Source organism: Castor canadensis, chromosome 3 (genome assembly GCF_047511655.1).
Source record: "Castor canadensis chromosome 3, mCasCan1.hap1v2, whole genome shotgun sequence".
NCBI lineage: Eukaryota > Metazoa > Chordata > Mammalia > Rodentia > Castoridae > Castor > Castor canadensis.
Genome location: NC_133388.1, coordinates 14,745,081 through 14,772,321, shown reverse-complemented (window position 1 = coordinate 14,772,321; position 27,241 = coordinate 14,745,081). Strand labels below are relative to the sequence as shown.

The window sequence follows — 27,241 nt, the reverse complement described above, 5'->3', positions numbered from 1 at the left end:
CTTATGGCCTGTGCTTTTGTGACACAGTGCACAAGCAGCAGATTTCCACAGAAACAAAACAAGCAAACAAAAGCCCTCTGCCTTACTTGTCTTCCACTGACATCAGTCTCACCTTTGAAAGTGAGGTCTTGCTGTCTGGGGGTGTTGTTCAGTGGTAGAGCTCAGCATGTGCCAGGCTGGGGTTCAATTCCCAGTGCCTCCCTCAAAAAAGCTTTTCTCCATCCGGAATTTTGCCTTTGTAAGTAGCTTTAGGTGAGGAATCCAGAGGTTCTTCTTTTTTGCCTCCAATGGATGAGTAATGGGTAGGTAGGTTTTCCCAACTTTGGGCCCTTAGTTGTCCATTGTCCCCACTCATTTGTGGGGTACCTTTCTCTTGATCAAATGTATGTCACGCATACATGTTCTTGTCCCGGTGAAATGTCCTTCCACATAGTTCTCATCACTAGGTCCTCTAATACACAAGTCGTCATTCGGCTTTGCTGGGGTTTTTTTGTTTTTTGTTTTTTTTTAAACTTACTCATTTTTGCGGTACTGGAGTTTGAACTCAGGGCCTTATGCTTGCTAGGCAGGTGCTGTACCACTTGAGCTACTCCACCAGCCCCATTCTGCTTTTCTTTTTAAAGGTGATTCCACCCTGTGTGGGCCTTTATTCTTGGAAAGTAATTGTAGAATAAGTTTGTGAGCCTCTCAAAAACTCTAGCTGCAATTTTAACTGAGCCTACCTTGAATCAACAGCTTAATATGGGGGCTGGGGAGTGGCTCAAGTGGTAGAGTGCCTGCTTAGTAAGCACCAGGCCCTGAGTTCAAACCTCGGTACTGCCAAAACAAATAATAATAGCTTAGTTTGGAACAATTGATGTCTTGCATGTCTTTCCACCTTCCACATCTTTTTACTTTACTCTACAAGGTCAGGTGTTTAAACTTCACCCATGGACATTTTATGTATTCTCTTTTTAATTTCTAGTTGTGAATAGCATCTTGGGTTTTTGTTCTATCTTTATTTATTAGTAAATGTCACATTTACATATTGGATACACATTGTTATATTTTCTAGCTGGTTATTAATGGTGTGGAGAAATGCTGTCGACTGTCTGAGGTGAAATCTTATCTGGACGCCATGCTCTTTTTTGTTTTAACTAGACTCTATTGCTTTTCTATAAAAGTGATCATTTCTTCTGGGGGAAAAAACCCTGTATTATTTCTTTCTATGCATCTTACTTTCTTTCCCTCTCCTTCTTCTGAAGTTTTTGTTCATTTGCTTTTCTTATAACATTAGCCAGAGCTCCTGTGGCAGAGAGGAGCAATGAGAATGGCATTTCTGTGTTCTACCCAATCATAAGGAAAACACCTAAACTTGCTCTGGTAGAAAGAAAAGGTCTCGGGCCGGGGGTGTGGCTCAGGTAGGGTGCTTGCCTAGCGTGCCCATGACCTTGGTTCGATCCCCAGCAGTGCAAAGTAAATAAGTAAATAATGAAAGTTGCTGTAGCCCTCAGACATACGTGACTTTTACTAATTTAAGAAGCTTCCATTGTATTGCCAGCTAGTTCAATCATAGCAAGTATGAAACTCGAGATGTTTTTCTGCATTCATTTGAGTTTTTTTGAGTGAGTTTGAGCTTTTTCAAATAGACGTGTTGATATTAAATCATCCTTGCAGTCTTGGGATAAGTTCTACTTTATCATGATGTACAATTATCTCTTGGCATCCAAGGGGATTAGTTCCAGAGGACCCCCTCCCTCAGCCTCCCCAGGCACCGGACTCCCAAGTCCCTTATGTGGAATGGCATAGTATTTGCATAGAACGTATGCACAGCTGTCGTATACTTTCAGTTCTCTCCAGTCTTCTCTGGATTTCTTACAATACTTAATGCAAGCTGAGTGTGGTGGCAAATACCTGTAATCTCAGTACTCAGGAGGCTGAGGCAGGCAGGTCACAAGTTCTAAGGCAGTTTGGGATAGATATGCAGGAAAATCTTGCCTCAAAGACATCCCCCATCTAATGTAAATGCCACGTAAATAGTTGTTATACTATGTTGTTTAGGGGACAATGACAAGAGAAAGGTCTGTACATCTTCAATTCAGACACTGTTTGTTTCTGAATATTTTCAGTCTGTGGTTGATTGAATTGTGGATGTGAATCCCATGGCTATAGACTAAGTCAATTGTTCAGTTTATTTGGCTTTTGGATTTAATTAGTTAACAATTTACTTAGGATGTTTTGTATCTACATTTATTAAGCAAAAGGTCATATGATTTTTTTTTTTTTTTTGGTGGGACTGGGGTTTGAACTCAGGGCTGTACACTTGCAAAGCAGGCGTTCTACTGCTTGAGCCACACCTCCAGTCCATTTTGCCCTGTTTCTTTTGGAGATGAGATCTTGTGAACTATTTGTCTGGGCTGGCCCTGAACCCCTGATCTCAGCCTCCCAAGCGGCTAGGATTACAGGCGTGAGCCACTGACACCCACTCTTATACATTTTTTTAATCTGTTTTTGGAGCCGTTGTTTTCCTGGCATATATTGAGCCTGGCAGTTTGCATTTTGCAGATGACAGAACGGAAGCTTGGGCAGGGGGGATGACTTGCAATGTGCCCCTGCATTGGAGGTTCTTACAACTGCTCGGATGTAAACTCACCAATCAAATCCCAGGAAAAACTTATTGAAAACAGATCTCCAGTGCAAACAAGGGGGTAGTCTAAGCCCAATAACACATGGCGCGGCCTAGACACAGTGAGACAGGTCTGCGACGGGTCCATGGGCCCAGGTTAGGAGCCACACAAACTGTTGAACTGAAAGCAATTTAGCAGTTGTTTGGACAGTCAATTAAAATGCTCATTAATTTCTTTCTTTGGGACGCTCTTCAGGGACTTTTTCTACCGGCCCAGTCTTGTAGGAAAAGAAGAAAAAAGAAAGAAAGGCAATAATCTAGGTGAATTCACCATGTAAATCGGAAAATGCTTTGCAAATGTTTTCTAGAATTGCATAGAGGGGTGTGTTGAACACAAGGCCCCCACGGACCTGGAGGCTGCTGGTTTTGCTGGAGCTTTAGGTACAACTGGGTCTCACTGAAAAGAACTCCAGGACTGAGCGCTGGGGACACATTGGGAAAGGAGGGTGCCTTCTCTCTTTAAAGGGAATTGTTCTATTACAATGTTAAGTGAACTGAGCAAAATGTAAAAATGCAGAGGCCGTGATGGAATGCAATGGGGATGGAGTCAGATGGCTGCAAAGTTTAAGTTCTTTCCTGCATCCGCTTTGCAGAGAAATGTTATTTTGGAGATGAGATCTTGTGAACTATTTGCCTGGGCTGGCCCTGAACCCCAGTCTCCTGATCTCAGCCTCCCAAGTGGCTAGGATTATAGGCGTGAGCCACTGACACCCGGCTCTTAGACATTTTTTATCAGTTTAAACTTGGGCTGGGCTCTCTGTCTAGCCAGTGACTCCCTGATCTCTGTAATGGACGTGACTCACTGAGCACCTGTTCCTTGCCAGCTCAGCCCTGTGCAAAGCTAAAGGGGACCTTCAGTCCTGCCACCAGGTCTCAAAGGCAAGGGTTAGTGTCACAACTGAAAAGTTGAAAAGTTCAGGGCAGATCTAATCAAAAAAACTTTAGAACAGAGGCAAATACGAGATGAAAGTGCCAACGTGAAAGAGCTGCCAATGGTGAAAGCTGAGACTGTGTGAACAAGAGAACAAGTGACACAGTGTTAAAATTTAGCCCCAAATAGAAAATATATCGCATGGCTCCTTATTTACATAAATAAATGATTAAATTTAAAAAAGCAAATAAGGACAAGAAACAAGGTTTTTTTTTTTAACAAAAGAATTTCAAATATACTCCCTTTCTACTTGGTGGAGTGTGATTCTCACTTCCTTTCCCTTACTCTGAGGTTGAGCTAGGTTAGTAATTTGCTTCCAAAACACAGAAACTGGAAAGGGAAGCTGGGTGCAATGGCTCACGCCTGTAATCCTAGCTACTCAGGAGGCACGATCAAGAGGATCACAGTTCAAAGCCAGCCCAGGCAAATAGTTCCTGAGACCAGATCTTGAAAAAAAATCATCACAAAAAGGGCTGGTGGAGTGGCTCAAGGTGTAGCCCCTGAGTTCAAATCCCAGTGCTGCAAAAAAAAAAAAAAGAAAGAAAGAAAGAGACTGAAAAGGAGATGGGGAGTGATATCCCCTTGGAGGACCTGGCAGATGCTCCCTTAACCAAGTGGTGAAGATCAACGTCACCAGGGATGAGCTCTGTTGACACCACCAACCCCCTGATAGGAAGGACAAGAAAGACACTTCACATCCACGGTGAGTTTCCAACAATCCTAAGCCCCAGCCTCATCTTTAGACGATCCCAAGATGGGGATACTGTACCTGGCCAGTACTTCTCAAGACTGTCAAAGTCATGAAAAATAAGGACGGACTGAGAGACCATCACAGACCAGAGGAGACTAGGGACAGATGGCCAAACAAGCAAGGTGACCCTGGGACAGAAGGCACACATGAACGGAAGACCTGGTGACTTCCAAATGAAGCCTGCACTGCAACAGTGCTGTGCCTACATGGCTTCTTCCTTGTGACCAATGCTCAATGGTAAGGAGTGATATCAGGTGTCAGCAATGACGACAACTGGGTGAAGGGGATGCAGGACTTTGTGCTATTATCTTAGCCTGCTCAGGCGGCTATATATAACAGAATATCAAAGAGCAGGTGGCAATTTAATCCTTACAGCTCTAGAGAGAGTGTGAGGTCAGGGATGCAACATGGTCAATTCCAACGGACAGCTTCTTGATTTGTGTCCTCACGTGGCTGACAGCAGAGAGAGATCCGTGTCTCCTCCTCTTTCATAAGGGAACTAATCCCATTCTCAAGGGCTCTGCTCTTATGACATAACCACCTCCCAAACACCCACCTATGCCATCACGTCTGTGTGGGGGGCGGTTAGGCTGCAGCACATAAATTTCAAGGGACAAAAGAAAGTAAGTAATAAGCTTGTTGGTCTAAACCCAATTGTATCAATAATCACACTAAATATTAATGGCCTAAATAGTCCAATTAAAAGGGAGATGATCAGGTTGGATAAAAGAGACCTACTTATACATTATCTAATTATATTTTAATTATACTTTTAATTATAAAGAGAACAAATTGAAAGTAAATGGAGTGTGAGTATTCATATAGGTATAGAAAGTACATACATGCATGAATATATACATGTACAAAATGCTTTTGTCATGTTTTAGGAAACAATGGGTTCACAACATAAATACTTTGCTTTAGCTTGTTTTTCTTTCTTTCTTTCTCTTTGTGGTACTGGGCTTGAATTCAGGGCCTTCACCTTGAGCCACTTGGCCAGCCCTATTTTTGTGAAGAGTCTTTCGAGATAGGGTCTCATGGAACTATTTGCCTGTGCTGGCTTTGAACTGCTATCCTCCTGATCTCTGCCTCCTGAGTAGCTAGAATTGCAGGCATAAGCCACTGGCACCCAGCTCTAGCTTGTTTTTCTATTGTTCTCTTTCAAGACTTCAGGCAGACCTCACCAGATCCCCAGACATAGTATTAATTCATTGCTTTTATTATTAAGAATTATCCATTATTATAATTGCTAATGGATTATTACAAATGATAAAGAATTAGCCATAGTTGATCCAACAGTGAACACCTATCCTGACATGATTTGCATAATAAGATTCCCAGGTGTGGACTTCTGGGTCAAAGGACATTTGCAGTTGTAATACATTTTCCAGGGTACTTCCCCAAAAGGCTATAGCAACCAGCACATCCAGCCCCATGCTCCTAAACCTTCTTTCCCGTCCAGGACTGAGACACACCTGCTCACCCTGCATCTCTTCCTCTCCACCTGTGGCTGGGCATGGCGGGTGATGTTAGCACTGCCCATAGGGTAGTTATCTGCTGGCTCACTTGTTGGAGGAGAGAGTGTCCAGACTCTCAGCTCCTCCAGCTCAAGCCCGATCTCTTCCCGTGCAGTCCCAAGTCAAGCTGATGTGTAGGGCCTGTTCCCATTCGCCTGTGTCAGCTTCTTCTGTGGGGAGCACCCAGGCCTTTGCAACTTACCCACAGCATCAGGTCCAGCTAAGGAGGAGGGCAGACCAATACAGAAGCTGATGAGATGGAGCATGGTGGGGTCCAACTGGACCTCACTCCCCACCACTTCCCATTTGTCTTCTCTTCCTACTGCCAGCAGGGTTGGCCTCAACCCCACGCCAGACTCAGAGACCACTCACTGCCATAGGCTGCTCCACTGACTCCCATACTACTGTAAAGCTGTGATAAATCCCGTGCTCTATCTCTGATTGGACCCTGACTACACACCACGATCATTGCCTGAACTGCTTCATGGTCAAGCACAAACTGACTTTTAATAGTACATATTAATAGCGGCCACTACCACGGCTATTTTAAGAAGCCTGTGCAACTGTTCTGCTAAGTATAAATTGTTGCAGTTTGTAGTAAATTAATCAAAAAACATGTATTGAGCACCCACTGTTTTCTATGAGATCTGCCTTCCCAATAGTAACAATCTTCTTTTACAATGACAAAGAAAAGGGAAATTTTTTAAATGAAATTTTTATTTTGAAAGTAGTTTATGCCAGGTGTAGTGTTACATGCCTATAACCCCAGCACTCAAGAGGCTGAGGCAGGAGGTCAATGGCAACCTGGGCTATATAGGAGACCCTGCCTCAAAAGATAAGTTTATGCTTGTAGTTCTGGCTGTTCCAGTAGACTATACTTCCACTGTGTGTGCACGTGTGCGCGTGTGCGTGCGTGTGCATGTGTGTGCATGCAGTGAGGTTTGAACCTAGGGCCTCCTGCATGCTAAGCATGTGTGCCACCACTGAGCTATCCAGCCCTATCTTCAAACATTTTTAATGAAAAGAGACTTTCATTAGGTGTTAAGTGACCCCCATAAGACAACAGCTGCCACATACAACATTTTTGTACTGATTTCCCACGAGGCTGAGATTTAACTCATTTTCTAATGTCCTTTTCTTTTTTTTGAGAAGGTCTCACTATGTAACCCAGACTGGCCTTGAACTTTCACTCCTCCTGCCTCAGTCTCCTGAGTGCTGGGATTACATATGTGCACCACCATGCCCAGCTCCATCGGTCTTTCTTTTTTGAATAAAGAAGATACTAACATGGACTGACAATTCACAATAGCTGAATTAAGTTATACCTACTGTTTGGTATACACCTTCTGGAGAGCCATTCTTGTTACCTTTTCTCTGTTTTTTGCAGGACTAAGAATGGAACCCAGGGCCTTGCCCTCACCAGGCAATGCTCTATCCCTGAGTTTCATCCCAAGCTCCACCTTTTTTTTTTAAATAAAAAGTCAGTTAGACCAAGTATCCATTTCCTTTTGTTCCACGGAGTTTCAGCTACTTGCCTGCAAATTCTTTAATACTTCTCATCAGAAAGTGACTGTAATTGCCCTCCCCTGGAATGAGGGCTGGCTTGGAGATGTTTACAAGAGACTCTCCTCGATGTTCAAGAGAGACTCAGCCATTAGGCATTGGTGGGAATTCTACCTGTTTGTCCCTTTTTGGGGACATGTCCTTTGAGAGCCCTGAGCCACCAGGAGGACTGAGCCACCCATGCTAGAGCGCCCTGCAGGGTCCACATGAGGTAGTCATACCCGAGGACCTCTACTGGCCAGCCAGACATTTGAGCCTTCTCAGCCTCAGTCCAGACACGGGTGGAGTGGGCGATCAGAGGATGGTTCCAGCCCTGGCCACCATGTGGACAAGAGTGAAAACCACCACCTGGCTGAGCTTAGTACCATAAGAGATGAGAACGAGGTACTTTAAACTTCGTAGCTCTGAAGTAGATCATTATGCAGCAGTGAAAAACTGGAACATCCTGGACAGAGAAATAAGTAGCAGTCGCCCTGCCGTCAGAACTCGCAGGCTACAGGGAGACGGACTCACAGTTTTAACCCAGCCTGCCACCTATGGAAGGCACCCAAGTTTCCAGGAAGACACAGCAGACAAAGTCTGACCCCCAGACCTGACACAGGGAGTTTGCACCCTGGCTTTGTTTTTAAAACCCTTTTATTGAATAACAAACAGCTCTAATCTGCAGAAAGTAAGGGGACCCAACTACTCTTGAAGCTACTGTGCCCAGCTGGCCCAAGTGTTGCCTTTGAACATCAACCAGCACAAATCAGTGATGGCTGTCGGTGTAGGAACAGCCTTGCAGACTGACAGCTCTGCCCACTCCATTTCCATGCCGTGGTATGTTCCGAACACCTAGCACGAGTTCACTTGTCACAGAGTCTCTTCCAGAGACTGCAAACTCAGAGGCTTTGGAGACAATATTTCCTACTTGCCAATCTGATCTGAAGGAAGGAGAAAGACCCAGCACTGTCAACAACCTGTTCTATCAAGCAACTGACACCATCTCACTCCATCACCTCTGTAGTCACCATACAGAGGTGGGAATAGATGTCAGGGAGAAGGTACAGTCCATCTTCATCAAAAGATGAGGTGGTGTGTGTCTGCCCCAGGCCTCCTGTTTATGGACTGAATAGTGACCCCCCAAAAGATATCCTGAAGTCCTAATCCCCAGAACCTTAGAATGTGACCATATGGAAACAGAGTCATGGTATCTGACGCCACTTTAGATGGTATCACAGTACAGCAGGATGGGCCTTAAATCCAACCGGACTGGTATCCTTACGAGGAGAGGACAAGAACCACTAAGGCAGACACAACCAGGGAAAAAGATGAGGCAGGGATGGAGTGACGCGGTCACAGCCGCGCCTGGAGATGCCTTGGTTCTAGACTTTAGCCTTCAGAGCTGTCAGCACTGCTGTTTTGAGTGTCTGTCCCAGGACACTGTCAGCAAGGAACAATCAGCCTGTATTTGCTGTCTCACATCTACTGATCCAACTAACCACAGATCAAAAATATTTGCCAAAAAACATGTTCAGAGGTTTTTTGCCATATTTTCTTAAACAATATAACTATTTACGGAGCATTTCCAGTATGTTAGGTGTTACAAGAAATTCAGACATGATTTAAAGTGTACAGGAGGCCGGACACCAGTGGCTCACGCCTGTAATCCTAGCTACTTAGGGAGCAGAGATCAGGAGGATTGCAGTTCAAAGCCAGCCCAGGCAAATAGTTCATGAGACCCTATCTCGAAAAAAACCCCACCACAAAAAAGGGATTGTGGAGTAGTTGAGGGTGTAGGCCCTGAGTTCAAGCCCCAGTACTGAAAAAGAGAGAGAGAGAGAGAGAGAAGAAAGGCAGGCAGGAAGGAAGAGTACAGGAGGATGTGTGTGTACTTTTCATGTAAATGCTACACCCTTTTGTACTAGAGACTTGAGCACCCCTGGATTTGGACATTCACGGGGGTCTGGAACTAGTCCCCTGAGGATACAGAAGGACCGCTGTACTTTGTCACCGCAGCACTAGCAAACTCGTTCACAGCACAGTTCCCTGGAGTTCTGCTCTCCAAAGCGGCTCGCAGAGGCCTTTCTCGTTATCTGTCCTGACCCTGACACGCTGAGGTAGAGCAGGTGCGCAGTGGAACTGAAGGCTCCGCTGTGTTGTGTTTGCTCTAAGATGAGACATGGCGATGCCACCTGGCTGCAGTGGAAATGGTCTGAGGTGGCCCAAGTGTAGGTGTGCCAGGACACTGCTCTTCAAGAGGCCGGGATTGCTCTTGTTGCTCAAGCCTGTGCAGTGTCCAGCGTGTGCAGTGCGTGTGGTGTCCAGTGTGTGTGGTGTCCAGCGTGTGCAATGTCCAGGAGCTCTTGCTTATCAGACGATGCTCCCTGTAAGCAGAGATGGCTGCAAATTGACTTAGTTCACTGGGTGCAAGCACTGAGCCAACAGAAGAGCAAATCTGCCCCAGAGGTCTGGCCCTGGAACCACCAGGACTCTGTTCAGACACTGTTGTGGTGGTGGTGACAGAACTGCTGGGATCAAAGTCGATGGAAAGCTGGAGATGTGGATATCTCAGAGTATAACCTCCCAAAGGGGCAGCTAAACAGGAAGGCCACTCAGAGAAGGAAGCTTAAAATCTGAGCTCCAAACCCAGTATGTAAGGTTTCCACCTCCTGGCCCCCCACCGCCATAACACACACGGGGCACAGTCACAGACAGACATGCAGAAACACATGCACACACTCATGAATGCATACACACACATATGCCACATAATACATACTGCACACTGCACACACAGACACACACTACACACATGGGCACACCCAAAAACAGACAGGTATACACAGACAGAGACATGCAGACGCACATACAGATGTAGCGTTCACACATACATGCACACTTACACAGACACACCCAACAAAGACAGGTCCACACACAATACACACCACACGGATACACACCGACACAGACACCCCCACAGACAGGTACACACGTGCACACACACACATCCTTGGACACAGAGCTGACACAAGTTTGACACTGTTTTAGACAAATTCATCTTGTGTATTCTACACCAGGCCCTGTGTAAAGTGTTCTCTGCTGCATTCCTGTCTCACCTTCTTCGACCCCACCCTTCGCCACACTTGTTACTATTCCCACTTCACAGAAAGGAATACTGAGCCCCAAACACATTAAGTGATGGTTCAAATCCCACAGCCAGCTTGCTGCCTGGTGGGAAAGCTCACCCCTCTCCTGAGCCTGCACGGGCTCTTAAGCTTGCTGATGGATAAGAATAGGTTGTGTGTGCAAGGGTGTTCTTTGAGCATTGCCTGTGACACTTAAAAATCAGATATGGCTTCCTAACCGGCAATAAGGAAATGGTTACATAAGCTGGGGGACATCTGGACCAAAGAATCCTATGCACCCACTAAGAGCAGAAGGCTGATGGGTGTGCACCGACAGGGAGGTGTTCATACACTGCTCATGATGGACTATTTCCTGAACACACACATGCACACACACACACACACACACACACACACACACACAGGGGGAGAGAGGGAGAGGGGGAGAGGGGGAGAGAGGGAGAAAGGGAGAATGCCCAGGGCTCCAGACTCTGAACAGGACAGTGGCCACCCCAGGAAAGGTACTGACACAGAAGGGAGAGGCATTGTCACCCCTCAATCTACACTCGAGTGTGGCTTGAATATTTTACACATGTGTGCATAACTTACATCATCCTGAAAGAAACAAAGTAAAGAAACGTGGAACTGAGTAAATACTTGTGTTTCAGGTATGGGATAGATTTAGATGGATTTAGATTTAGATTTAAATGTAGAAATAGTTTAACTCCCTCACCTTACCACTTTCTGTTTTAAAAGTCAGTCTTTCAAACTCAGGGGTCCTCCCCAGTGAATCTTGAGGTTGTGCCTGCCCAGCCTGGGAAGGAGCTATGCCACAAATGGAGACGTCTTCAATTTAAGTTAAATTTACCTTATTACTCTGACCCAGTGACATCACTGTCTCAAGGAAGACTCTGGGAACCAGTGTCATTTGGAGGGGAAGAAGAGCCAGGAATCTGACCCCAAGAACACTCATTGTCCCACTAACGCCCTACTCATCCAGCCCTCAGGCCCCCTTATCCACACCATAGCTTCTCACCCACCCTCCTGACCCCAGCCTCTTTAAACACAGCCTGGACACCCTTCCTGTGCTCCTTGGAAAAGGCTCAAGCCAGGACTCTTTTTTTTTTTTTTTTTCTTTTTTGGTGAGAATTCAGGGATTTGCACTTGCAAAGCAAGTAGTCTACCTCTTGAGCCACACCTCCAGTCCATTCTGTTCTGGTTATTTTGGAGATGGGGGTCTCATGAACTATTTGCCCTACTTGACCTCAAATCTTGATCCTCCCGACCTCAGCCTCCCAAGTAGCTAGGATTACAGGTGTGAACCACTAGCACCTGGCTAGTCCAGGACTCTTTAAAACTTCATTAACACTGAAGTCAGTCCTGACCTGTGTCCATCTCTTTCCCAGGTAGAATAACCATGACCATGACAGAGCTGCCAGCTCAACTGGCCAGGTGCCCTGCTGGAGCTGGGTTCTGTCTACATGAGGCATCCCCTTTTACGGTGGGGCGCCCCATGGAGTAGCTGGTCTCAGCAGGCCCATTGCACAGATGTGAAAACAGAGGCTGGCCAGGGGCTGACTACAGGGAGGCTCCATGCCTTCCCTGGTCCTCCACAGTGCCTTGCATTAGCTTCTCCCCTTGGTTCTTGTCACTGTCTCAGAATTCACGTTTCTGAGTCTGTCTGCTTCCTGGCTGGGGCCCTTGAGGACAGAAGCTATGCCCTGCTCCTGTCGACATCCTCAGCACTCAGCAAAGAGTGAAGGTGTTGGAGGATGACAGGGCGAGGCAGGAGAAAAGAAAAAGGCAACAGAGATAGGAAGAGGGAGGGAATACGGCAAAGGTCGAGAAGAAGGTTCTCAAGAGTGATCTGGAACTGAGGAAGGGAGGGGAAGCCCTTTGGCAGGGATACAAACAAGGAAGGGTCAAGCAAGAAGTGGTCACATCTCATAATGGACCTTTGTCCCAGAATTGGCTAAAAGTAGCCCTGGTCCCACAGGACCTCTGCTCACACAGCCCCAGCAGAGAATCACATGTGGACTGGGGATTCAGATGCCAGTTCAGGCGCCACACTTTGCTTCCCAAGTCCCTGCGGGGGTCCAGAATCTTCTACCCTACAGGCGGCACAGCCTTCAGAGCTGGCAGGCCCCTGGGAGTCAGAGCAGATTCATGATCCCCTCACTGTGCTGTACTAACAGAGCCATCCTTCACCACTCATCCTGATGCATCCACGCCCAATTTCCAAGGCTATTCCCATCAGCTTGGCCCAGTACTGAAGTCCTCCCCGTCCCGCCCTGGACTCAGTCTCTAGATGAGCCTCGCCATGTCACCTTCCCTATCTCCCAGTGTTCTGGCACCCTGGGAGCCCTTGCCTATCTGTGCTGAGCTGAACCAGCCGCACAGACGTGGCCAGTCACCCTGAGAAGCTGCACCGGGCACCCTCTTCTTCCTCCCTAAGCCTCCATGCCTCTTCTGGAATATTCCTGTTCTACTTATTTCACCCACCATCACCCACATTGAAAGGGGAAATGCATCCTGCATGCTGAGCAGTCCAGAGGTTTTTTTTTTTTTTTTTTAAGAATACAGACCATTTTCATATAGCTAGCCTTTGGCCTCCCAGATGTTCTATCATGGGTCTATAAAAAGAATCCACGATGCAACATTCCACAGGCAAAAATATAGACTGTTATCAACATCATATTTACCACATCACATCCAATTCATTTGAGGACTCCCCTCATTCCTCCCTCTCTAAGGGAAAAGTTGCTTTCAAGCATCCAAGATCTTTGTAATTTGCCCTAGAGAGAACAAAGGGGCATGAGTTATTAGTTCTGTTTTATACTCGAAGCAACTATGGCTCATAGAGATTAAACGGCTTGCCTGTGTCACCAGGCTGGGAAGGCCACGAGAAGCAGAGCCAAGCCGCCCGCTTTGTCTCCAGACACAAGCTCTTCCCACCACTCCGTCCTGCCTGCAAAAGCACTTTTACTGCCGTCTGTCGACAGCCACATAATTTGGACCAAATGCAGAGTAACCCCTCAGGACGGTAAAAATAGAGACAGCCTCTACGATTTAACTGAATGGGGTCAAAATGATTGAAAATCGCTCATTTCCAATGAGGATCCAAACAAAAACAAAAGCCAGCCAGAGAGCACTCTATCATTCTGCAACAGATGCTCTGGGAAAAGCTTGTGCAAGGGGCTGTGGCTGGCCAAACCCCTTTACTCTGAAAACTGGCACCCTTTCCAAAAGATGAGCCCTGTGATCTTCTGGGAACAGTGATGAGACTGCCCCAGGTGCTGGGAAGAATGCCCCATGCATGTGACCACGCAGCATTTGCTGCAAAGAGACACACCCACCCTCCACGGCTGGCCAACTGCCAGCCATCTCCATCCCTGGACGATGCTGGTCAATTTCCAAATGACCCCTCTACTTGGAAGCCCTCAGCCTTCTGGGCCTAGAAATTGCTGCTGGTGTGGGAAGGATTGTTCCCTAAGCACTGAACAAAACGGCAGGCAGGGGGAAGCCTGTGCATGCCAGAGACATCCCCAAGGAGCTGGCTTTTGGGTTTCTGAAAAGAAGAGCAGTTTATTAGGCCAGGCCTGTGACCTTCTGAAGAGAGATCATAAGAAGCAGGGAAAGGGTGGCAGGGCCCAAGCTAAGTGTCCAAGGTCTCCTTTCCACCAAGAGGGTAAGAAATGCTGGTGGGAACAAAACATGACTCTGGGGTCAGATGGAGGTGACTTTGAGGTGCCTCCCTGATACTTCAGTGGGGACACTTCTGCTCTGTGCCTTGAGTGCTGCGCCAATCAAATAGAACAAACCCTTGTCCCCACTTACAGGTGAGGATGCAATGAGGCCCAGACACATTCCAGGTAAAGTGTCTGGCCTTGGGACAGCAGTGTGCCTGGTACTCAGTATGGTGGCAGACTCTAGTAGCATTACTCAGAAGAGGCCCGCGGAGATCCTGGTGAGTTGCCTGTCATTGGCAGAAGCTCTTGGGGACAGTGTTGATTAATTTAACTAGAAAAGTCAGGTGTAACAGGAAATCGAACATCTGTAAAAAAATGTTGGCTCCATTGGTAAAGCTAATCAAAGAAGGTGTGGAGGACTGAATTGTGCCTCACCACAAGTCCTTATAAAAGCCTTAATTCCCCTGTGACTGTGCTTGGACCGTTAAGGAAGTGATTAAGACTTCTTTTCGTGGTGCTGGGCATTGCACATGCCAGGCAAGATCTCCACCTCTGAGCTACGTCCCCAGCCCTTAGTGGTATGAGACAGGATCTTGCTATATAACCCAAGCTGGCCTTGAATTCAAGATCCTCCTCCCTCAGCTTCCTTGAGTGCTGGGGTTAAATTGCCCCACTTCAACAGCTAGGACTGAGGTCCTTATAGGAAGAGACACAGAAAGTGTCACACACAGAGGGGAGGTATGTGAGGACCTAGAGAGAAAGTAGCTACCCACAAACCAAGAAACCAAGCCCACTGGCACCTTGAATTTGAACTTCTGGCCTCCAGAACTGTAAGCAAATACATTCCTGTTATTTAAGGCAGCCAGGCTGTGGTATTGACCCTGACTAAAGCAGGGAGTCCAGTTACTTCTGCTTCCAGCCTGTCATCTCCCTGGCCCTTGAGGCCTGCCTCCTGAGTCCTAAGGGACAGTGCTAGGGCTTTGGGGGAGGATAGGGAAAGGCAGGTCATCCCTAGCATCAGTGGGGGGTGAATGTCAAGGGGTTTCCTCCGGTCTTTTTAGAATAATGAGCAGGTGAGAGAAGTAATTTTCTGCCCAGAATTGGGTTCACAAAAATTCTCCTTCCCTTACTTCCTGGGGTGAACTGAAATGGTGATTCTCCAAAGAGTCATGTGCACATCCCATTCCAGAACCTGTGCGTGTGACCTTTGACAAAAAGGTCTTAACAAGCATAACTAAATTAAGGATCTCAAGATGAGATCTTGGATTTTTGATTGGTCTTGAGTCCAATGAATGGCACATGTCCCTGGAAGGAGTGACAGAGGGAGATGTGAGACACAGGGCAGGAGGCCATGAAAAATGGAGGCAGAGGTGAAGTGACACAGCCACCAGCCAAGGAACACCAGGGGCTACTAGAAGCCGGAAGGACAAGGAACAGAACCTCCCCCAGAGCCTTGGGGTGTGGGGGAACCTAAATAACAACTCGATTTCAGACCTCAACCATCAAGTTCGTACTAATTTCTACAGCAGCCAGCGGAAGCTGATATACCTCCAAATCCCCTCGTGGCTTGCCTGATCTTACATTAATGGACAGAATAAAGACCCTGAGAACTTTGTGGTAGGAGTACTGTATCAACGAAAATAACACTCAGAAAGGTTTGGCTCAAGGTCACAAAACTTAGAACAGGTGGTGGAAGAACGAGAACCAAGTCTTTCTGACACCAAGGCCACTGGGATGCTTGCTTACTCAGATCTCCAGGTCCAGCACCAAACACTGTGTAGACCTAACCCAGGACATGAGGACGGTAAGCAGGAGCCAAAGCAACCAAATCCCAGCAGCCGGGAAATGAGGCAGCTCTTTGGGGTTTGTAATGATGAGACTTTATCTCAATAGACATTCAAGAGTCTTAGCAGGTCCCCAGGTGACCAAAGAAGGGACAAGCAACACATGCTGTGATCCTAGTCATTCCTCAAAATCCCAAATTCTGAGCTGGGTGTTGTAGCTACACCTGTAATCCTAGTGCTTAGGAAGCTGAGGCAGGAGGATCCATGGCTGGAGGCCAGCCTGGGCTACCCAGCAAGACTGTCTCAAAAAAAAAAAAAATTCTATGCCATTCCCAGTCCCTCCCAGGGAGTTTTCTACTCACTCTGCAATGGGTGCTGCCTCTAGAGCAGTCAGAAGGAATGGGGCAGACATGAGAGACCCACACAGAAAGTTCCAGCACATGGAGGGCTGGGGGACCAGGACACAGCAGAGGTGAGCACCATGTACCTGTGGCACTCATGCCTTCTGCAAGTCTGTGTCTTACGTTAGGAGTGGTAACTCTGGAACTCATCTGCGTGCTCCCATTCATTCCCCACCATCTAATATGCAGCTTGACACACAGGAGGTACTGAATAAATTCCTCCTGAATTGCATCAAACTTATGCAAGGCCCAGAGAGGGGAGGACACTCACCCAAGCCCACCCAGCACCAGAATACCAAATCTCTGAACCCAAGGGTGGTGTTTCTTTTACTTCCCACCATGCTGCCTCCTGAGGAATCCCTGGAAGACATGAAGGATTTCAAAAACAGAGGTGCAGGGAAGAGACAGCCTCAACAGAGAGAAAAGCATGGCTGGATGCTCAGAGACAGAAAATCATGGTGCATTGGGAGCACAGGACCAACCCACTATTCCTGGACACTGGCCTTTCTTCTTCCCTAGTAAGCTGCATACTCAACTCTCTGAGCTGCAAAGGGAGTAGATGTTTTTCCTCTAAATGCCATATAATGTTTCAAGAAGGAAAATGATGAAAATTTCCTGTCTTCTAAAGAGTGACCAGGTCAGGTGCTGGTGGCTCACACCTGTAATCCTAGCAACTTGGGAGGCTGAGATTGGGAGGATCTCAGTTCAAGGCCAGTCCAGGCAGATAGTTCAAGAGACCCCATCTTCAAAATAACCAGAGCAAAATGGACTGGAGGTGTGGCTCAAGTGACAGATCACCTGCTTTGCAAATGCAAAGCCCTGAGTTGAAACCCTTGTCCCACCAAACAAACAAACAAACAAAAAGAATACTAGAGCTGGTCCAGGCGTGGTGCAGACCTGTAAATTCCAGTGCTCGGGAAGCTGAGGCAGGAGGGTGGCACGTTCAGGCCAGCCTGGACTAGATAGTGAAACCCTGTCTCAAAATAGATAGATGACAGATTATTATAGATAGACAGACAGACAGATAGATGATTGATAGATAGGCAGACAGATAAAAACAAAACAGAACTGAAGAAGATGTTGTCTAGCTCCTCAGGCCTCTGGGGACACTGACAGTGATCCCTGGGATAAGACCAGTCACCCAGTGTGTTCACGTCCATCAAGTCATGACCCTGACAAGGCAGGACTGATGATTCTCCTTAACAGAGAGGGAAACTGAGGCCCAGAGACAATGAAGCCAATTTTCCCCAAGCCTGATGGAGCCCAGCACCCTGTGCAGCCACAGCACACACTCCGCCGCGAGAGCCCAGAGCCCTAACTTCTGGGAGCTAATCTAGTGCTTTTCCTCCCCCACTTCTTCCTACCCAAAGCCTGGTCCCAATCAAAGCCCAAGTGTACAGAACTCAGAAATGGAGGTGGGAGCCTCCTGGTGCTGTGTTCTTACACTGACTGTATGAAGAGGAGGAAAAGTAAACCTACCCCATTTATGCTTCAACCCGGGCCCTGTGCCTGGTCTGTATGGGAAGACATGGGGTAGGAGAAAAAACAAAAAAGAAATAGGGGACCAGGGCTGACGTGAATCTGAAGTTGGGCTCCTGGCCTCCCTCGATCTGTTCCTTGGGCCTGAGCGCTGTCTCAAAGCCCCCTGTGTCCTCCCTGAGATGAGGCAATTTAAGACCAAACCTACACTGGGGAGGGACTGTGACCTCTCCTAGGTTTGCCTTTCCCCCAGGGTTTTGAATGGAATATCCCTCTTGGCATAGAAGAGACAAGATTCAGTAGGAATGTCCCCAGAGTGCCCACAGAGGTCAGGAAGAGCGGTGGCAACAGGTACTTGAAACAGACCTGCTCCCTTGTGGCACCAGAATCACGCAGTCACCAGCAAAAACAACTTGATGTCTTTTGGGAAGGGGATTTTGCAGCAGCGTGATCCTGTTTGAGGATTTTTAACAAACTGTTAGAGAAACCAAGAAATCAGGCCAGTGTCTCTGAGACCTGAGAAAGGCTGAAGTATCCCTGGAAGGCTTCCTCGAGGAAGTGGCATTCAAAGGACTTGGTCACCAGGTAAGGTTTATGTTTGAGCCATCATCTGATTCTGCACCCAATGTACCGCCACGTCTGCAATAAGCAGGTGCACCCTTGAGTGTAGAAAGAGTGAATATAAATGGAAAATAACAGAGCTTAAACAACTTCTGCTCTTCCACTTTTCCCTTAGTGGCTGTGTGATCTTAGGAGAACAGCTTGACCTCTCTGATCCTTAAGATGGAAAGAACAAGCCTGTAACCCTAGCTACTTACAAGGCAGAGATCTGGAGGATTATGGTTCAAAGCCAGCCCAGACTGTGGGTCCCCCAGTTCCTGACCAGCTCCTTCCAGGCTCTGCATGGCCGCCCTGCCTGGTCTATCTTTTCACCCCCAAGTCCCTGCTTAAACAAGTCCCACGCACCCTGTTCATCACCTCGGGTCCCAAACCATCCAGCACAGTGACCCCTTGCCTGTGTTGATCCTTCGTCTGCTGGACCACAGCATCTCATGGGGATCTCCCCTCCCCTCCCTTGACACAAGTCACATAATATTTGAATCAGCCAAATTCACAAACCTAAGGACCAACCTATTCATGTTTGGGACCTGGCTTAGCTCTCACTAGAGGCCTGGCAGGCATTGGCAGGGGGGAGGGACAGGGCTCACATCAGATATGTGTGGCTGTGACAGCCAGGCAGGATCCTGGGGGCTGCTTCCCTTTCAGGGTCCTGGTTAATATCACACAACTTAGGACTTTTTTTTTTTTTTGGTGGCACTGGGGTTTGAACTCAGGGCCTCATGCTTGCTAGGCAGGTGCTCTTACCGCTTGAGCCACTCCTCCAGCCCCTTAGCACTTCTTGATATCCTGCATCATATGTTCTGAAATCATTTCTTGTACATATGTGCAGACTATGTCACCAACACAGCAGCTCCTAGGATCAGGTAACATATCACATCAGTCCATACCTAATCTTTTTTTTTCTCCTCTTTTGGCAGTACTGGGGTTTGAACCCAGGGCCTCACTCTTGCTAGACAGGTGCTCTACCACTTGAGTCACTCTCCCAGCCCTTTTTGTGTTGGGTATTTTTGAGATAGGGTCTTTTGAACTATTTTCCCGGGACTGGCTCTGAACCATGATCCTCCTGATCTCTGCCTCCTGAATGGCTAGGGTTACAGGTGTGAGCCACCAGTACCTGGCTTCCATATCTAATCTTATGTCCATACTCCACCCCTAGAGCTTCCAGACTCCATCACCAGGGCCACAGAGCAAATGGAGAAAAAGGAGATCTTGGCTCCATCATCTGTCTGCAATGGCCTCCTCCACTGGTTCAGACTAAACTTTAGATCAGGAGTTGGCAACATCTGTGAAAGAACAGATAGCAAATAATTTGTTTGTGGGCCACAGGTTCTCTGTTGCAACTACTCTGCCATTGGAGTGGGAAAGCAACCACTGACATCTGTAAATGAATGGACATGGCTGTGTTCCAATAAAACTTTATTGTCAAGACAGGAAATGGAACAGATTGGCCCTTGGGTTGTACTTTGCCACTTTCTACCTTAGAGGATCACTTGTGATTAACTTGTAGTCCCCTTAGGCCACATTGCAATGTATTCCAACCCTGCCCCAGCCCCTTGGACCCCCATTTCCTTCCCAGACTTGAGTTTCATTTTATCACTTACCACTTACTAAAATTACAGTCTGTCTACTTGTTTAGTGACTGTCTCCCCAATAGCATGGAAAACTCCAGAAGGGCTGTGCCTCCAGAGACTAGAACAGATTCTGGCACACACTAGACACCTTTCAAGTATTTGTGGACTGAATGGAGACTGTTATTATTATCACTGTCATTGTAAGGGGTTCAATAAATTTTTTGTGTGATTATGGCTGATGACTGTTTTAATGTGCTGATATATTTTCTGTGATTAACCATTTGTGCTTGCAAAACCCCAAGTAATTTTCTTGTATTGCCAGAAATTATAACGTTAGACTTTAACCACCCCGTTTTAACCACAAACCAGCTATATAATTCTCCCATTTCGGAAGGGAAGGGGCTGAAGCTCAAAGGTCACATTGCTTGCTTGTGACCAGACAGGGATTCCAACTCAGACCTCCAGGCTGGTCCTCATTAAGGAAGGCAATGTGGCAGTATAAAAAGAGCACTGGACTTGGAGTTCAACCTTATGTGATTGGAGAAGTAAGTCTGCCTTCTGCAAAATGGCAACAGTCCTGTCACTCTCAGAGCTGGAGTAGAGCACCTCTCAGCATGCACAATGCCCTAGGCACAATCTCCAGACCCTTAGATTAATAATAATAGTAATAGTAATAGTAATAGCAGTAACAATGTCGCTCAAAGATGCAAGGACACACTGAATGAAATGTAGATGACAAAGCACTTTCCCCACAGCTGGATACAACAGAAGTTATCACAGTAGCTATTATTATACAAGAAGGTGATAGCTGCACCCACCTTGTAGACTGTAGAGGGGATTAGGACATGCCCAGGAAAATTATTCTGAAACTGTCAGTCCTCAAACGAATGTAAGATATATTTCTTACAACACACTGCAGCCACTGGAGAAAACATTTTCTATCTTTTGTTTTGTTTTGAATCTATACATGTAGGCTGGACGTGGTGCAACTGTCTGTAATCCTAGCACTCAGAAGGTGGAGGCAGAAGGATCATCCATGCCAGCCTGGACTACATGGCAAGTCTCTGTCTCAAAAGCAAAACAAGCCAGGCGCTGGTGGCTCATGTCCATAACCCCAGCCACTCAGAAGGCAGAAATCAGGAGGATCAAGGTTTAAGGCCAGCTGGGGCAAAAATACCTGACACAAAAGGGGGTAAATTCAACTATGATATATTGTAAGAACTTTTGTAAATGTCACAATGTACCTCAGTACAACAAAAATGTAATTTAAAAAAATACCTAACACAAAAAAGAGCTGGTGGAGTGGTTCAAGTGGTAGAGTGCCTACCTAGCAAGTTCAAACCCCAGTATTGCCAAAAAACAAGTATACTAGTTGGGAGCCTGTGGCTCAGGCCTATAATCCTAGCTATTCAGGAGGCAGAGATCAGGAGGATCACGGTTCGAAGACAGCTCAGGGCAAATAGTTCAAGACCCTATCTCGAAAAAACAATCACAGAAAAGGGTTGGTAGAGTGGGGAAAGTGTAGGCACTAACTTCAAGCCCCACTACTGCAAAAATAAATTAATTAATTAAATTGAATAAACCATGAAGACCTAAGATCTTTCCCAAACTTCAATTGCCATCCAGAAAGAATTAAGTTTTCAGGCACTCACATGTGTATCCATAGCCAGTCACCCCATGGGCAAGAACTGAGGCAAATACAAGGGAATATCTCAAGCCAGGGGAGAGACAGGGTCTCCATTTTGGCCACTCAAGCCAAGAGTCTTGTGGTAAAGGCAAACTGGAGAGGTGTAGCTCAGAGGTGCAGCTCTTGCCTAGCAGTCACAAGTCCCTGGTTTCCATCCTCAGCACCGAAAAACAAAAAGGCAGACTAGCAACCCAAAAGTTGGCCTAAAATAGACATGGCACTACCACATTTCTGGCGCCCTGTACCCATGGAGGGGGCAAGGTCTTTGAAGGCTCCGAGCAGGACAGGAACCGTGCAGGCTGGGGTTATGTTTAGAATGGGGTGGGGAAAACCAACACTCACACACAACTTCCCAACCCTGCCCACTTCTCTAGAAAGCAATTCACTTGGTTTCAGATTTAAATATTTATTCCTAAAATACAAAACAATGTCAGACATGCAGATCCCCTAAAGTTGTCACAGCCATCTGGCCTTAGGGACATCTTCAGATGAAAGCAGCAGCTGGGATTCCAACTTCATGGGGTGCTGGGTCTTCCTTGCAGAGGGGGGCGTGCCCAGTGCATGGGACCTCCCTGCTTCTTGGAAAAGGACGCTTTTCTTTTTCTGGTCCCATAGTTAGCACTTTGAGGATTTTCAAAGGAGGATCCGCCATACCCCATCTGGAAGGAAGCAGCTCTCTTTTGGCCTTATGGGATGATGTCAATGATTTGTTTGGGACAGGATTAAAGGGAGCCTGTCACTGTGAGGCTGATCTAGCCCTGCCTGTGAGATTCAGACCCTCACTGACCTCCAGGCTGTCTGCAGTAAGCCTCCCCTTGACACCATTGGCCTCTGAAACCACAAGGCTCCCAAGCCCAAGAGAGAAGAATGTCCTAGCAGTGTGTCCATTGCCCTGTGGCTGCTATACTGTCACAGCTATGTCTCTCCTGCTGGATAACATGGTTCTTTTCTCTGAAAATTTCTTAGTTTTAAAATATTTCTGCCACCCCACCAAAAAAAAAAAAAAGGAAAAATAATTAAAACAAGTTCCCATGTGCTAGTTCAGAGAGATGGGGAGAAAGAAACAGTGGAGGGAAACCCTGTCCAAGAAGGAGTTCTCAGACTGCCTGCTTCAACTGGAGCCTTTGCCTCTTAAGGGCCTTGGCTGGGGTCAGCCTGGCAGATAGCATTGCAACACAAAGCACCTTTAGGCCCTATATTGAACAACTGGGGAATCAGTGAGGAAGTGACAAGGGCACTTTTACATTCTGTGCATCATGGCTAAAATTAAAATTATCTCACTAATCACTGCTTCTATAAATCAGCCTCGAGTTGGGGGGTGGGAGGTTTGCAGTAATTTAACTGCCTCTGGAGGACCTCAAATTAGGAAACCAGAAAGCTTGGGTGGAAGGGACTCCTAGAGAAAGGGGAGGGTGGGAAAGGGACTTAGGATGGCCCCTCACTGATGCTTACCAGGGCTGGACACTTGGGAACAAATGGAAGCTTCAGGAATCCAGAAATTATGGAACCACTTAGAGACACTGCACTATGCCATAACTCACCCTGCGCGTTCCACAGGTAATTCAGACTGCAAAGAAATAGCTTTTTATTTTCCCCAAATCTACAACCAAGTCATGATAAGAAGAGGTCTCTCCCATGCCTCTGGGACACCCCATGTCCTAAAACAAGTAAATGGTCCCCACAATCCAAAGGCCCAGCCAGATCTATTTCTTCCAGAATTTTCAAGGGGCTGTTCAGCAGCTGCTGGGATTTATTTTGGTTTTATTTTTGAAAAACTTCAGAGTCATTTCCCCAAACTGGGAAATCAAATGCAAACCCACTCCAAATATCCTCCTTCAGTCTAAATTCTACTGTCCTGGAGCTCTGGGGAGGGGCAGAGCTATCCAGCCCTAAAATAATTTCACTTCCGTCCCCACCAGCATCTCATTTCACTATGAACCCTGTCCTGTGATCCCACAGAAGCTCCTAAACCAACAACAATTAAAAACAAGGGGCATTCCAACCTACTTATGCAGAGCATCAACCAGCTGATGGGGTGTTTTCAAAGCCCAGAGGAATAAACGTGTCAGACACTCTGCTGGGTTTCTCACAGTATCTCTAATCCTCCCCCTCCCCCATGCATTTCGCAGGTGAGGAAGGAACCTGACAGACACGGTGCTTAACCCACCCCATCTGGATAGAAGCTTGGACTGATAGGTTTAAAAGACCAGCCACACAGCTGTCCACTGTGGCCCCTGCCTTGCGCTTGGCTGGAATTCCATCCTTGGAAATCTGGGGCTCAAATTTGTCCATCTTCATGCAATAAACAAAGCCAAGTGAATGGGAGGGGGGGCTGGCGAGGGAGGAGGGGCGGGGGGACACCAGTGTTGGGAACTCAGGGTCACAGAAGGCTAGTCCAGGAAGGGTTCTTTGGGTAGGTGGGTGGGGTCTTCATACCTGAACTATTTTACTTCAGTGACTATAAACCTCCTATAATTCAGAAAAAGAGGTCCCTGTCACCCCTACTCCTGGCCTCCACCTGGCCCATGTACAATGAAAAGGAAGAATAATCCACCTATTTCCATCTTGTGCATTAAAACATCCTGCACGGGCTGGGATGTAGCTCAGTGGTACAGCGCTTGCCTAGCAAGCGTGAGGCCCTGTGTTCGATCCCAGCACCAAAAAAGAAAAGACAAAAAAAAAAAAAAAAAAAAACCCTCTCCCCTAAAACATCCTGCACATAAGAGTTAAAATTCTTGGTTCCCCAGGACATGCTCTGTAATCCTAGCACTCAAGAGGCTGAGGCAGGAGGATCAAACACGTTCAAGGCCAGCCTGAGCTAAACCGGGAGCCCCTGTCTCAAAAGCAACCCTGTTGGGTAGGCTGGAGGCATGGCTCAAGGGTAAAGCACCTGAGTTCAAACCCCAGTACCACCAAAACAAAAACAGAAACCCTCTTGATTTGTCAACAGAATTCAACTTGATCAAAGAACTATAATTGAAACATTCTCCCTGGATGCTATTTGGACAATTATTGTCAAGTCCTTCCCCCCACCAGTGTCCAGCCAGCTGCTAAGGTCTGCTAGACACCTTCCATCGAAGAAGATATTAAGAACCTAAGAACCCCAGTTCTCTTCCCTCCCCCCAACTATACTTTCCTCTTACTCCTTAGCTTCTTCCAGCTAGGGCCCTCCTTGGCCCAGGTGACCCAGGACACCTGGAAGCTATTACCCCATACCTCACCACCATCCCAAGAGGTGTGTGGGAAGCGGGCCGAGATATGGGGGGTCCAGGACCTGCTATGCCACTTATTATTTATCCTCCCCAAGCCTCCAATTCCCACCTGCACAATGGGCTGTAGCAAGGGCAGGTGGTAGGAAGTGCTAGACTAGCGTTAGGCTAGGCGTTATAATTATCAGTATGGTTCCTTGCCTTTCACAGCAGATTAATCCCCATTACCCCTTCCCCCACCTCAGGGCAGCTACCCCATTCTTATTCTTATTGTCATTTGCAGCTGGTGAACTTTAGCACAGGTTGTATCACCACCCAGAACAATGTGGATTTTTTGACGAATCCTGATTTATGGAAATTGCAAGGGGCAGGTGCCTTTTAGATCACCGTTGCTGTGTTCGTTCTGTGCCTCAGTTTGCTCTACTGTGAAATGGGCAGAACATTTTCAGTGGACAGGATGGAGTGGAAGTAGATGAACTGGAAACCACTTAGGCAAAGTCACCTGTTCTACACCTTGCCCACGTGTACACACGACTTTCCAACAGCACAGTCCAAATCCCACTGAAGAAAATTACCAGGCCTTCTGCTCTGTGACCCCATCTGGCCCTGCCTGACCCTGACAGCAGCTAAGGCCGAGGTTTGAGCCCCACAGCTGCCTGGGGCATGCAGGAGGGCCGACTATAATTAGACAGACGGCACTGATGTTTCCTTCTTCTCTCCAGGCATTTATTATACTTATTTACTGCGAGCTGAGCCAATCCTGAAGCCTATTGCAGGGAACTCCCTGCATGGAGACTGGGCAGTGTGGGAGACTTCCCTTGCCACTGTGGGCTGCCCAGAGCCACATCATGACTTCCACCAGGTGCCCACTGGGGACAGGTACCTACCCCTTCTGACTTCCCCTCTTTTCAGATCAGAGAAGTGCTGATTTTCTTTAAAATGGAAGATTCCCTTTTATAGTGAGCCTGAGGGCAAATCACATGCAAGGAGACACCAGAGTTTATAAATAGTCCCACAGCGGTCATCGGTGGACTTTCAGGGTGGAATGACACTGCTCACTTGGATCCTAAGTTAGAATGTTCCAGATGCCCCTGCAGGCTCATTCCTCTCCAATGTTACAGAGGGCCCCAACCAGCAACATTAGCTATAACCGAGGGGAGGGGGGATGTGCATAGCAGGCAATGTTTTCTTACCCTGGAAGTCTGGGGCCTGAGGAGGAGGACTATTAAAAGCCATTTCAAGAATCATTTGCAATTAATATGACAAAAAAAAACAGCTTCTTTGACTATTTCTCATGGAACTATTATTGGAAGTATTTCCAATTATGGTGCAAGACGCACTTGAGCGAAGACCATATGCCCTTTATTTCCTTGCAGAACCTTAACGTCCTCATCTGTAAAATGGTAACACAACCCATCTTAGTTCTCAAAAGATAAAACAAAATAATGTAAAGTGAATCTTGAAGCATTAAATCTGACACAACAGAAAAATCATGCTCACTTTTTAAAATTAAGTAGCCCTGTTAAAAGGTTTTCTTATGCCAGGTGACACTCTAAGTAAATTGGTGCTTTTAATTCCTGCAACCCCCTTGGAAAGCTGGTTCTATTACCTTTGCCCAAAGTCACAAATTGATGGAGTCAGGTCAATCTTGCCACTTGAGACAGACCTCTGGTGGTTAAAGAGGAGGTATATTAAAAGCCATTTCAAGATTCATTGAAACTACTGCCCTTTCCTCTTCACTAGGGATAACTGCTTATTACAAAGAAGATAGTCCTGGGAGCACAGTGTAGTGGTACATGTCTGTAATCCCAGAGGCTGATGCAGGAGGACTGGCAGGATGAAGACTTGGAGGCCAGCCTGGGCTGCATACACAGCTGAGACCCTGTCTCAAAAAATGAAAGTAAAATAATAAAAAGCAGTACTGGGGTCACGCCACCCTTTGTGTCATCTCACTAGCTCCAAGAGTCACCTTTACCTTGCAAACCATGAAAACACACGATTCTTTAAAACTATACTTTCTTTCTTTTCCTGCGCTGTTCCCAGCCAGCAAATGCAGCCTTCCCTCTTTCCCTGGAGAAACCTTCCTAACCCACACCCAAAGCAGCTCCAGGACAAGAACAAGTCCCCAGCTCCCCCAGCAAGCAGGGCTCAGCCTGAAAGCTCTCTAAACCCCAGCTCCCTCCCTCATCCATTCCCGACTTAGAACAGAAGGAAATCAAGTTTAACATATTAAAAGCCATTCCTGATGGCCTCCACTCCACTGCTG

At 46.9% G+C, this 27,241-nt stretch overlaps 1 pseudogene; it reads left to right on the top strand.

Moving 5' to 3' along the window:
• The first annotated feature begins 17,828 nt into the window (after window positions 1-17,828).
• Window positions 17,829-17,940, top strand: LOC141421792 (small nucleolar RNA SNORA51; annotated as a pseudogene).
• The last annotated feature ends 9,301 nt before the right edge of the window (window positions 17,941-27,241 follow it).